Here is a 14805-nt window from a genome sequence, read left to right on the forward strand (position 1 = left end):
TCAATTTGTTCAATTTTTAGATAAATGATTTATTAAATTTATACTTTGTTAAATTTGTAATATTTTTTATTTTATTTATTGATTTTTAACGGGTAAGGGTACCCGTGGGTACCCGCTAATTAAATGGGAAGGGTATGGGATGCAAAAATATACTCGTTAGGGTAATGGGACGGGTACAGGTAATTAAAAAATAAACGGGTAAGGGTTTGGAATTGGCACTACCCGTGGGTACCCTACCCGTTGCCATCCCTGAATACCAGTCAAGTTGAAGCTATTGCTAGTACTTCAACTTGAGGAGAGGCTGAAGGATTATATTGTATTAGTTTCTATGTTTAGAGGACTATTTTAGATATTTTGTCTTTTATGTTGTTAGCCTTATATGGTTATCAGCAGGGCCGGCCCTGGGCCTAGGTCCGGAGTGCGCCAGCCTAGGGCCCAGGGCTAGAAAGGGCCCAAAAAAATCTATTACGCTTATATGTATATATGGGATTAAAAGAAAAATTATATAAACATTAATGCAGAGAGGCCTAATTCTTTTACGCTTTTCTTTGAAAGCCCAAATCTTCCTCTCCACTGTACTCAATTTGGTGATTACAAAAATTAAAAGGCCCAGATTTCCTCTAGATTAGGTGATTAAAAACGGGTTAGTTACACAATATTCACATTTCAATAAATAAATACAGGTTTCTATAAGTTGTGAAAGTAATTTTTATTTTGTCATATCTTCAAAAACTATTTCTTATTATGTCAAATCTCAAATAAAAAAAACTGCACATTTCATATCCACTAAAATGTTTTCGTTTATAATTTCACAAAGTAACTGCTTGTATTGACAAAAAGAAATATAAAATTTGCTTACTCTATATAACTGTAAAATAGTTTTCAAATGATTTATCATGTAATTTTCCCATAAACAAATTAAAAGGCCCTATTATCCAAGTCCAACCATTCTTCTCCTCTCTAACTCCAACACGTTTTTCTCCTCCTTTGATTATGCTCATCTTTATCATGGAATATTAATAATATACATTCATTATATTAAGGGGTAAGGTATTAAAATAGGCCTATGGTTTTTGAGAAAGTATAAATTCAGACTTCATGTATAAAATAACATCAATATAGACTTAACGTTTAAAAAATGATACCAATTTAGTCCTCGATAACGGAACGAGACACATCATTGATATTACTCCGTTAAGTTCTGTTAATTGTAAATGGAAGAAGAACTCAGAACTTAACGGAGTAATAGGAATGACGTGTCCAATCTGTTATCGAGGCCTAAATTGGTACTCTTTTTTAAACGTTAAGCCTATATTGATGTTATTTTGTACGTAGAGCCTAAATTGATACTTCTCCAAAAACCATAGACATATTTTGGTATCTTATCCCTTATATTAATTTAATCTTGTTCCAGCCAGCTTCGTTCATTCTAAATGGTTTAATATTTGGGTTTTGATTATCGAATCACCACAATCGACGACATGAAACCACTATTGTCGCCTCGCCTCCTCTCGCCGATCGAAATTTTCAGTTTTTCTATCAAATTTGGTTGATTATTTTAGGTATTTTATCTCTCCTTTATATATATTTGTTATTATTTGATTTCTTAGTTTTGATTATATTATATAGTTTCATGTTCATTGCTTTGTGAAATAATTAAATTGTTATTTGATGGATTTTTTGTTTTATTTAAATGCAAGTGAACTCGGAAAAAAGCGATGATTTTCGGAAGATATTTTTATGGATGATGATAGCAATAGTAGAATAGTGATTCAAATGGAAAAAAATTATTATATGAAAAACGATTTTTGGAAAATTTTGTTACGTGCACTTTTTTTATAGGGGCCTTTATTTCTTAGTTTGCCTAGGGCCCATGAATTGTCAAGAGCGGCCCTGGTTACCAGTGTGTTGGCTGGGCTATATATAGCCATTGTATTCTATTATCTGAATCAATCGAATATATACTGAAATTTCCCCAATTCTGTTTTACTTCTTTCAATTGATTTCAGTTTGTATTAAAATGTTATATATATATATATATATATATATATATATATATTAAAAAGAGAAAGTAATAATTATTTAAAAAAAAAGAATCTATATATAATATAAAACAGTAACGATGGAGCTGAGGTGTCACTTCCTCCTTTTTTACTGATAAAAAATATAATATAAAATATAATATATTAACTTTAGTTATATTATTATATTTATTTATAAAAAGATTATTTTATCCGTACTATATCTAAGAATTCTACATAATTTAAATTAATCCCTAAAATCTCTCTAATTCTCTGCATATCTATATCTAAAAGTTCTACATAATTTAAATTAGTCCCTAAAATCTCTCTAATTCTCTGCATATCTATATATAATCTATATATAATATAAAACAGTAACGATTGAGCTGAGGTGTCACTTCCTCCTTTTTTACTGATAAAAAATATAATATAAAATATAATATATTAACTTTAGTTATATTATTATATTTATTTGTAAAAATATTATTTTATCTGTACTATATCTAAGAGACCTACATAATTTAAATTAATCCCTAAAATCTCTCTAATTCTCTGCATATCTATATCTAAAAGTTATACATAATTTAAATTAATCCCTAAAATATCTCTAATTCCCTGCATATCTATATCTAAAAGTTATACATAATTTAAATTAATCCCTAAAATCCCTCTAATTCTCTGCATATCTATATTCTATATAAAACAGTAACGATGGAGCTGAGGTGCCACTTCCTCCTTTTTTACTGATAAAAAATATAATAAAAAATATAATATATTAACTTTATTTATATTATTATATTTATTTATAAAAAGATTATTTTATCCGTAGTATATCTAAGAGTTCTACAGAATTTAAATTAATCCCTAAAATCTCTCTAATTCTCTGCATATCTATATATAATATAAAACAGTAACGATGGAGCTGAGGTGTCACTCCCTCCTTTTTTACTGATAAAAAATATAATATAAAATATAATATATTAACTTGAGTTATATTATTATATTTAGTTATAAAAAGATTATTTTATCTGTACTATATCTAAGAGTTCTACAGAATTTAAATTAATCCCTAAAATCTCTCTTATTCTCTGCATATCTATATCTAAAAGTTCTACATAATTTAAATTAATCCCTAAAATCTCTTTAATTTTCTGTATATCTATATCTAAAAGTTCTGCATAATTTAAATTAATCCCTAAAATCCCTCTAATTCTCTGCATATCTATATTCTATATATAATATAAAACAGTAACAATGTAGATGAGGTGTCACTTCCTCCTTTTTTAATAATAAAAAATATAATATATTAACTTTAGTTATATTATTATATTTATTTATAAAAAGATTATTTTATCCGTACTATATCTAAGAGTTATACAGAATTTAAATTAATCTCTAAAATCTCTCTAATTCTCTGCATATTTATATCTAAAAGTTCTACATAATTTAAATTAGTCCCTAAAGTCTCTCTATTTCTTTGCATATCTATATATAATATAAAATAGTAACGATGGAGCTGAGGTGTCACTTCCTCCTTTTTTATATCATTAATTGTAATTATTAATTATATTTTTGTTAATATTTATATATTAAGATGAATCCGTGCATCGCACGGGTCAAAAACTAGTTCTAACTAGTTACACTTCTTTTCCCTATGTGTGTATATATAGGAAAATCTGATTTTTCTAGGAAAAGGGGAGCCGCAGAAACAAAGAAAAAAAAAGATTTATTCTACACTTGAGGACACATATATTAATTTGAAGATATATGATGTTTGTTATTTTAGCATTCTGTGTTCGGAATAGAGGTAAGTGGTTAATTATATATCTAATTATGTTTATTTGCATGTTCTTTGTACTTGATCGTTAAATGGACAGTTGATGTGGTTCGTTGATTGATTTGAGCAGAGTAAGGGGTTAATTGAGTTTGGCTCTATAGTTTAGGGGTTTAAATGGCTTTATCCCTTATAACAAACGAGTCGACTTAAAGAATCTATATATAATATAAAACAGTAACGATGGAGCTGAGGTGTCACTTCCTCCTTTTTTATATCATTAATTGTAATTATTAATTATATTTTTGTTAATATTTATATATTAAGATGAATCCGTACATCGCACGGGTCAAAAACTAGTTCTAACTAGTTACACTTCTTTTCCCTATGTGTGTATATATAGGAAAATCTGATTTTTCTAGGAAAAGGGGAGCCGCAGAAACAAAGAAAAAAAAAGGTTTATTCTACACTTGAGGACACATATATTAATTTGAAGATAGATGATGTTTGTTATTTTAGCATTCTGTGTTCGGAATAGAGGTAAGTGGTTAATTATATATCTAATTATGTTTATTTGCATGTTCTTTGTACTTGATCGTTAAATGGACAGTTGATGTGGTTCGTTGATTGATTTGAGCAGAGTAAGGGGTTAATTGAGTTTGGCTCTATAGTTTAGGGGTTTAAATGGCTTTATCCCTTATAACAAACGAGTCGACTTAAAGAATCTATATATAATATAAAACAGTAACGATGGAGCTGAGGTGTCACTTCCTCCTTTTTTATATCATTAATTGTAATTATTAATTATATTTTTGTTAATATTTATATATTAAGATGAATCCGTACATCACACGGGTCAAAAACTAGTTCTAACTAGTTACACTTCTTTTCCCTATGTGTGTATATATAGGAAAATCTGATTTTTCTAGGAAAAGGGGAGCCGCAGAAACAAAGAAAAAAAAGGTTTATTCTACACTTGAGGACACATATATTAATTTGAAGATAGATGATGTTTGTTATTTTAGCATTCTGTGTTCGGAATAGAGGTAAGTGGTTAATTATATATCTAATTATGTTTATTTGCATGTTCTTTGTACTTGATCGTTAAATGGACAGTTGATGTGGTTCGTTGATTGATTTGAGCAGAGTAAGGGGTTAATTGAGTTTGGCTCTATAGTTTAGGGGTTTAAATGGCTTTATCCCTTATAACAAACGAGTCGACTTAAAGAATCTATATATAATATAAAACAGTAATGATGGAGCTGAGGTGTCACTTCCTCCTTTTTTATATCATTAATTGTAATTATTAATTATATTTTTGTTAATATTTATATATTAAGATGAATCCGTACATCACACGGGTCAAAAACTAGTTCTAACTAGTTACACTTCTTTTCCCTATGTGTGTATATATAGGAAAATCTGATTTTTCTAGGAAAAGGGGAGCCGCAGAAACAAAGAAAAAAAAGGTTTATTCTACACTTGAGGACACATATATTAATTTGAAGATAGATGATGTTTGTTATTTTAGCATTCTGTGTTCGGAATAGAGGTAAGTGGTTAATTATATATCTAATTATGTTTATTTGCATGTTCTTTGTACTTGATCGTTAAATGGACAGTTGATGTGGCTCGTTGATTGATTTGAGCAGAGTAAGGGGTTAATTGAGTTTGGCTCTATAGTTTAGGGGTTTAAATGGCTTTATCCCTTATAACAAACGAGTCGACTTAAAGAATTGGTATTTAAGTTGATAAATAGAAGTTTTTGTTTGAAATGAAACTTAATCGATGAAAATTAAAGTAATCCAACTGATTATCTGTTGGGATAAATTAAACTAGATTAGTCACTTAATATTATATGAGAATGAGTCTAATGAAAGCTATATACATGTATTTTTAGATATGTAAAGAGAAAAAACCAACAGGTTGTGGTGGAGTGATAAAGGCTCCTCCTCCCTTAACCAAAGGTCCAGGTTTGATCCTCACCTTTGGGAATGGAAAGAATTTCCGTGGCCAGCAATGCTGTCGACGGTGGATACCTTTTCTCGATCATGAATTTAGTCATCTACACTTTATATGTGCATCATTTTATCAGTAACAAATCACAAACATATATTGGGATGTGAACGTTAGAGGTAAAATTGCACAATTTTAGACATTAAAAATAAAATTGTTTCTGAACTAAAACATTAGGGTATTTACACCTTAACACATGAAAGAATTTAGTTTATTTGGGCTTACGTAATGAGGCCCAATTTGAAGTTGATGGTTCAATCAGAAACATCCACCATCTTTTAACTGAAAGGTTTTAGATATTAGGGTTTTGTTTCATTTTTATACAGCAGACTCCAAACTTCTTCTCTCTTCTCTTCTCTTTGAAAACGAAACGCAGCTCCCCTTGCCATGACCGCCGCCGCCGGTCCTCCTTACTCCGATTTCGTTCTCGTTCACTATCTCCTGGGATCTCCTAACTGCCTCCCATGGTTTCTCGCTCGTGTTCCGATCCTTAAGAGATCTCATCGAACAAGTTCCGATACGACGGCGGTGGTTTTCGTCTCCGATGAAGAGCCTTGAGTCTCTGAGGAGGTCCGGCCAGTCTATAGCTCACATGTAAAGGTAAGTTTAAGGTTCATCCTTTGCTCCCTCTCTTCTCTTCTCCGACCCCGATTTCTCTTCGGGTTCTTGCGAGTTCTAAGAACTCCTAGAGGCGTAAAGGGTATTCTGTGTCTTTGGTATGAGATGTGTGTTTGCAATGTTTGTTCGGTTATGAGGTAAGGCTGATTCCTTGTGGGCTCGGATTTTGGTTCGTGTATTTTGCTGCTCCCTTTGTGTCTTACCCCTCTGAATTCGAAAATGAAATCCCTATCCCCCTTGCTCTGGTTTCTGAGGTTGTTTTTTTTTTTGAAGAGGGTCATTTGAGACCCTCAAACTGCTTCCGAATCTCAATCCGATTCGTCAAGTCTGAAGTCTCTGTTCTTGTTTGGATATATTGTCGTAATTATTGAAAGACTTTAGGCGAGTCATACTTTACTGTCTATTAACATAGATTTGATTCATTAGTGCAAGCTAAATAATCAATAGGATTCCGAGCTTAATGATTCATCTTGATCAGCCAAGAGTTTCTAACTAGAGACTTAAAGATTTAGGAACTAGCCAAATACTTTCATTCATGTTAAGTAAAAATAAATTTATGAAGAAATTATAGATATTATGCACAGATGGAGGACTTTAAATGATGCAGAAGAATGTACCCTTCCAGGCCTCTTAAAAGAGAAAATTTAGTTTGTGAACTCCCCGAAATCCTCTATACCGTGTTTTCTTTCCTCAATGACGGTGGATACAGAAATGGTGAAGAAATTTCACTTGAAGAAGCAAGTACTTCGTGTTTTCATTATTAGTCCTTCCTCCTTTTTCTTATTGTATTTCTTGGATTGGTTTGTTTTGGTAGGGAATCTAGAGTCTTGATAAACAGGGTGGAAGAGGGTGAAGATGAAACGGGTGAAAGAGGGTGAAGATGAAACGGGTGAAAGAGGGTGAAGATGAGAAGTAGAAGTGGAAGAGGGTGAAGATGAAAAGTATAAGTGGAGATGGTGAAGTCGTAATGGAACCCACTCCATGTCTATTTGTACAACAAAGCTTACTCATAGAGGTATGAAATCAATATTTATGTCATATGGGTATGAAAAATAGCTGGACAATATAAATTAATGGTTACAAAGCTTACTCATAGAGGTATGAAATCAATATTTATGTCATATGGGTATGAAAAATAGCTGGACAATATAAATTAATGGTCTAATTCATAAAGTGTCGTAGGGGTATGAAATCGGTGAAATTAAAAAAAAAAGTCTAAAATTATAATCTTTTACCCTAAAAAATAGGGTAAATAATTAGAAGGTCCTTATATTTTTACTTAACAAATTAGTAAGTCCTTAATATTATTATAAAGTCCTTAAATTTTGTCTTAATCAATTCTTTAGAGTAACTCTAGTGATGTAAATTAGGACCAATTTGAACCAATTTGTAATTTTCAAAGAGCAACTAATCCCTAGAGAGCTTTTGGTGGAAGTCTCCCCAGTCCAGGGAGTCGCTGGTTTCAATGACTTGTTTGCCTTCAGGAAGGCTGAAACGAAGGCCACTCTCACTAGAGAAAGGAGCTTCAACTTGCATGATGTGGCGGATAAAAAAAATGATGCGTGTTTCCCACATTCTAAAAATGAGTGTTTCACCCTTTCATTGTCTTCTATTTACTGCAGATAGGTGGGATCCCTGTATTTTGCACCAAAAAAATGAGATGCCAACCTTTGTATATTGGGATCATTTTTTATTTTTTAACCAAAAAATAAAAAAACATACTTTATTTTGGACCCAAAAAATTAGACATACTTTTATTTTCAAATCAAAAATCAAATAATACTTTTTTTTGTAAATTAATTTTCTTTATCGTTTTTATTAATAGTAATTGATTAAAATTTTGAAAGAACAGGACCATTATTTGTATATAGACAAAATTTGATTTAAAAGAAAATAAAATATTATAACCTATAGGATCCATTAAATAGTGTGATTGTGATTAATCATTAGAAATGATTTTTGGTTAAAGTTGTTTTGTGGAGAGAGTTGTTATAAATGGGTGAGGTGGAGTGGTTGGAGGGTGTGTAACCCTCCAACCACTAGAGTTGCTCTTAGTCATTCCATTTGTCTTTGTAAATGAAAGTTCAAAATTGCCCCTAGTTATGTGCATAAAAAAATACATCTTTTTTTTTGAACCCCCCAAAAAATACATCTTTTAGTGTCAAAATTAATCTAAATATTTCAATGAAATTTTTGAACTCCATATGCTCCGAAATTAATATACTTGAAAAATATATTATTTATTTTCTTAAATTTTAATTATTTATTTTTTAATATAATATCTTTAAATTAACATTAAATATTATTATTATTTTTTTATGTTTTTCTAAAATTCATATTTTTTTTTTCTTCTTTCCTAAAATTTATTAGAGATCTAAACAATTACTTTTTACAATATTATAATCTTACTCCTATTTTGATAATTTTTAAAATATTTTTCATTCAGTTTTTTGTCAATAAATTTTACGTTATTAAAGTAAAGTTTTATAATTATATAAAAATTAATAAATCAATTACTTTATATTGAAGATATTATAAGGATATTGTGATTATATAAGGAAAAAAGTAAAAATTAAAACATAGAATAAATGGTGTTTTCGTATTTTAAAATTTATTTGGTATAGTTTGACCATTCACTTAAGTATAAGGATTAAGGAGTTAATAAAAACAAAAACTGGAGGACTATATAATTATTTTTAAAAACAGAAGGACAAAATAATGTATTAGGTAAAAACACAGGGATCTTATAATTATTTACCTTAAAAAATATATAAATAAAGATAAATGGATCAAATAAACCAAGCAAGTTTTGTACAAAAAAATCACATCTTTTAGTACTAATTTTGGGTGGGGTAGGATTATTACTCAAGGGTTTCTTCCCGTAACTCCACCGGACAACAAACATTGGACTTCATTTTTATAATAGAAATCCTAAAACTTTACATCACTTAAATATTAAAGTCCAATTCGATAGGTATTCATTAAAGGTTTAATGAAATGTTAAATTGGACAACTTTAACTGCATCATAAACTAAGATTAAGTAATTATTTTACCATCATATAATTCATTCATTTTATAAAGTTTTTTTTTTCCTTGAATCTTTCCTTATATATTAGGGTATTTAACCCTTCATGGACCCTTATAAACCTTTACCCTCTAAGTTTCCTTCCTTCGAAGTAATGGTTGTTCTTCAACCCTTTCAAATCCTCCTCCTAAACAGAGCATTAGTGGCTCATATGTCCAGATCATGGAATTTAAGTGAACTAAGGGTAAATAACGCTCTTGAAGTTGACTAGTTGCATCAATTTAGCCCAAGTCGAATTTTAACAACTTGATCCTTTGAGCTAATTTGTTGTCAAATATTGCCAACTTGAAATTTAGTTCACCCTATGCTTGTCCAAATTATCGGAGAGGCCCCTAGATTAACTACTTAGTTCATCCTCATATAATTAATTCTATACAGTTTTGTTGTCAAATATTGCCAACTTGAAGTTGACTAGTTGCATCAATTTAGCCCAAGTCGAATTTTAACAACTTGATCGTTTGAGCTAATTTGTTGTCAAATATTGCCAACTTGAAATTTAGTTCACCCTATACTTGTCCAAATTATCGGAGAGGCCCCTAGATTAACTACTTAGTTCATCCTCATATAATTGATTCTATACAGTTTTTATTTTTTTTAAATTTTTTTTTTATATATACAAGGGTTAGAAATTTGAGGGTATTTAACCCTTCATGAACGCTTGTAAACCTAAGTTCAGAAATTACTTACTTTTTTACACATTCAAAGAGATTATATACTAGAAGAAGAAACAAGTATATTAAGAAAAATAAAAGATCATATACAAGTAGGAAAAAAGTAAAAGCCAATAAACAAAAAAGTTTCTATATCAACTAATAATGAGTTAATTTCTACAATGACTTGTGTGCATGTAATTTTATATTTCAACTAATCAATGACTTATTCCTACAATCAATTAGTATATATCTTATCTTAAAATTTTCCAAATTAAAACAAATGTTTAACTAACTAAACTTTAGTAGTGTAACTAGTGAAAATGTTTGAGTTTTAAGATCATGTCATGAAACTGATTGAACTAAAAGCTCGAGCGGATAGTTAAAGCTCAATCATATATCTTATATTAATTTCTGACACACCCCCACACGCAAATGTCCATTGGGCTTGTAGCGTGCACGCCATGTGTTTATAATTCCACAAATTAATGAGGTTGCCAGGATTGGAACCCTCGGCCGTTTGGTCCTAGAGGCTTTGATACCATGTCAAGAAACCGATTGAACTAAAAGCTCGAGCTGATAGTTAAGGCTCAATCATATATCTTATATTAATCTCTGACTCTAAGTGCCGTGAGCTTGCATTTTTCTTCTCCGTTAGTCCTTGCAGCAGGCGGAGACTTTCCATTACTTATGCTGGAACACAAGAACAGAGGAATCATTCATCTAATCCCGAAGAAACAATCAAAACACGAATAATTTTAGATATCAAGTTTATAATCAATATATTTTTCATTTTATGACAGATTCTCCCAAATATAGACACAGTAAGGAGAGATATCTCCTAAAGGATGTTAAAATCTACTGTTCCTATAGCTTCTCTGTCTATCGTAGGACCTGAACTTTCTTGAAAAATTTAGTAGCCACTCGGCCTTCCATTTACTTCGGATATTTCATATCAGTAATGCAGACAACATGATATAGAGGTTCCGAATCGATTATTTAAACATTTTTTTTTTCTAGTTAATCGCATATCCAATGAGTTACAATCCACCCGCGATTGATAATATCCAATGAATTACCTTTCATTGTGAAGCTAGTCAATAAGTCGATTTATAGAATTCAAATTTTGGCAATCGTACTCGTAACCTTCATATGGAATAATATCGGAAATTTGGTAGGTCCAACTCCTAGCTCGATATTGCACTACATCATTTGAAGGTCCTTGAAAAGGAAAGTGTCACGTATATGGAAGCTCTTATAGGAATAAATGTTGTGTGGATAGATTATGCATTGTATAAGTAGGCCGTAATCTACCATGCTTCAGTCGGAGAACCGCTTCTAAGGTTTTAATGCCTATGGTAGCATTGTACATCTTACTATATACTCTCAAAATGTGAGATTGCACAAGCAAAAAGCACAATTTTATCAACAAAAAGAGAAAAATAAATTTTATTGATAAGTAAAATATCTACTAACCGCCATTGGTTGTGGACTTGGATAAAATTCGATTCTCTCTAAATTTAGTATCATCGTTCCTGTATATGTTGTAGGATCATGTATCGGGTTCTCAGAAATTATGGCTACTGTCAGCGGCAATATAGAGTTAGAGTTTTGCGAATCCAAATCTTCATTGTTACCAAATAACAAGCAAAATTCACGATAACAGCCACAAGCAAAATAACAAAATGTAGGAGGATATGGAAATATCACGAAGACAACTCCAGGGAAAAAAAATACCATAGACATCATTAATAATAAAAATGTGCGCCTACATGGAAATGCAAGCTCTTCTTTTTCTTTAATATCAAGTTATTGGCCCTGTTTGGGAATTAACTGTTAGCTGATTACATTAGTTGATTTGACTAGTTGATTTGATTAGCTGTTTGTGTAGACCTGTTTGGTAAAAATTAACTGATTGATAATAGCGGTTTGTGCAAAAAGACGAATAAGGGCATTAATTTTGGCGCAGGAGAAGAGAGAGTCTATCTATTATGGTTAAAGAAGTCCATTAATTGTAATATTGCAAAACGCTAATTGAGAGCTTTTTCTAAATTAGCGTTTTCATCCCAAAATTCTCTTCCAAACCTCTCTCCACCAAACACTCCAATTAGCGGTTTCAGTGGTCAAACCTCTAAAGTTGGTCAAAACCGCTCTTTTTATCCCAAAACGCTCTTTACCAAACAGGGCCATTAACTGTAAAATATTTTTTCTATAAAATGTTAGAAACTTCTCCTCCATGTTTCAAAATTTCCAACCAATGTGACTGAAGAAATTTAGTAATACATGGCACAAAAAAGCAGAAGCATTTAATCTGGAAAAGGTTGGAAGTCTAGACTTAGAAGCTGTGGATAAATTTGGTAACAATAAAGAATTGGCTTTGCAGAATTCTAGCTCCATATGACCGCTGACGGTGGGCATAATTTATGGGAACTTGGTACATGGTCCTACAATATATATATATGAATGATGATATTGAATTTAAAGTGTATCGGATTTTGTCTGAGTTCATAAACAGGGCGGTTAGTAGATATTTTACTTACCAACGATATTTGTTTTTCTCTTTTTGTTGATAAAGTTGTGTTTTTTGCTTGTACAATATCTGATTCTGGCAGTATATAATAAGACGTACAATACTCACGAATGCGTTAAAATCTTAGAAACGGTTCTCCGACTGAGGCGTGCTAGATTACAGCTTACTCATACAACGCCTAAGCTATCCATACAACATAACATTAATTCCAATAATAGTTTTCATATACGTGACACTTTAAATTTTTTGAAGAAAGATGAAGTAACATCAGAAGAATACTATCCTTTTCAAGGACTTCCAAATGATGCAGTGCAGTATCGAGTTACGAGTTGGATATACCAAATTTCCGATATCATTCCATATGTAGGTTATGAGTACGATTGCCAAAATTAGAATTCTATGAGTTAACTTGTTGATTGGCTTCACAATGAAAGGTTATTCATTGGATGTTATCAATCGCGAGTGGATCCTAACTCATTTGAAAGACGATTCACTAGAAAAGTAAACGCTCAAATAATCGGTTCGGAATCTCTATGTCATGTTGTGCGTATTACTGGATCTGAGGTAAATGGAAGGTCGAATGTCTACTGAAATTTCCAGGAAAATTATGGTAATACGATAAGCAGGGAAGGTATGAGGGCAGTGGACTTGAACGTCCTTTATGAGATATATCTTTTTACTGTTTCTATATTTGGGAGAATCTGTTATAAGTTGAAAAATATATGATTCCACTAACGAGAATTCGTTAGGGGATTCGACTTTAACGGGATTCGACTTACGAGAAGGATATGATTCATATGTTTGTTGTATTTGTAACTTTTATTGTTTTTATTGCTTTTTAGAGCCTATTTTTTTTCCATTTGTGGGTTTTATATTGGTTGTAGCCTGTATGAGATGAAAGTTTTATTCTTTTGTTTTCGTGTTGTATTTGCACTTTTTTTTTTTATGAAAGTAAATAGAATGATGTGACATTTTTATAAAAAAAATATTTCTCACTAGTAAGGTGATAGAGTATATGTATATAAAAATCTATTTCCAGCAAAAAAAGTAAATAACATTTGGACAAATAATTTATTAGTTTCCGTATTTTTATATAATATATTATTTTGATTAGTTCCCATATTTTTATACAATATATTATTTTGTTCTATATTTTGAAAAACAAATTATAAAGTCTTTTTTCTGACTATTAAAACGGTTAAAGACTGTTCATGTTGAATATAATGGTTAAAAATCTAAAAAAAAAAAAGACCGAAAGACCAAAATATTAATAGTGATAAATGTTAAAGATAGTATAATGTGTATTTTTTTTAAAAAAAAAATAGAGGGACTAAATAGTGTATTAGATAAAGAGAATGATTAATAAATTATTTACGGGTTAAATGCACCATTGGTCATTGAACTTACATGGTTGTCTCAAATAGTCACTTAATTTCAATTTGTCTCGATCAAGTCACTTCGACGATTTTAGTGATTAAAAAAACATCGGAATAATAACATGAATGGTACGTTAACATGAGTCAATTCAAATATTTGATTGAAATGGCACGTGGAAGCCACATGTTGGTTATTTTTATGGAAAAAAACTCTATTTCATTTTTTTCAGAAAAGTAACTGACACGTGACAGCCATGTGGTACATATGTGCATGTCATTTGTTATTTCGGTCAGAGCTCTGAGTTGACTCATACTGATGTATAACTCTTGTCATCATTCTGATGTGTTTTTGCAGCTTGAAAAGAGTGGATTTTTGTTTTGGTACTTGGACCTTGATTGTTTAATCCAATACTTTGCATTTAAAAACCATCTTTAGTTTTGATTTGGTTTTCCTTTTTTCCCTTTTGCAGTTCTTTATAATATGCTGCACAGGATTGGATTGAAGTGTTCGGTTAATCAAGTAATACACTAGACGAATTAATTAATGCTATATATGTATTTTTTTTACATCAATCATCTATTGTATAGTTGTATGAAAAATGATTTTCATGAGTTGGTTTATTATCTCGAAGGATTTTGGTGTATTATTTTGGAGTACTGTAAAATGTTTCGAAAATTTCTCATTTTGAGTGGGACTGCTACAAATTTGTAACTTATACTGGGTTTTGTGACTT

General features: G+C 30.7%; 1 long non-coding RNA gene across 1 annotated transcript; it reads left to right on the forward strand.

Annotated features, from left to right (window-relative positions):
* Positions 1-6103: 6103 nt before the first annotated feature.
* Positions 6104-13613, forward strand: LOC136232264 (uncharacterized). The gene is made up of 2 exons (XR_010690443.1): positions 6104-6411; positions 7244-13613. It is a non-coding gene; the product is annotated as an uncharacterized lncRNA (long non-coding RNA).
* Positions 13614-14805: the final 1192 nt, after the last annotated feature.

This window comes from Euphorbia lathyris, chromosome 6, assembly GCF_963576675.1.
Source record: "Euphorbia lathyris chromosome 6, ddEupLath1.1, whole genome shotgun sequence".
Taxonomy (NCBI): Eukaryota; Viridiplantae; Streptophyta; class Magnoliopsida; order Malpighiales; family Euphorbiaceae; genus Euphorbia; species Euphorbia lathyris.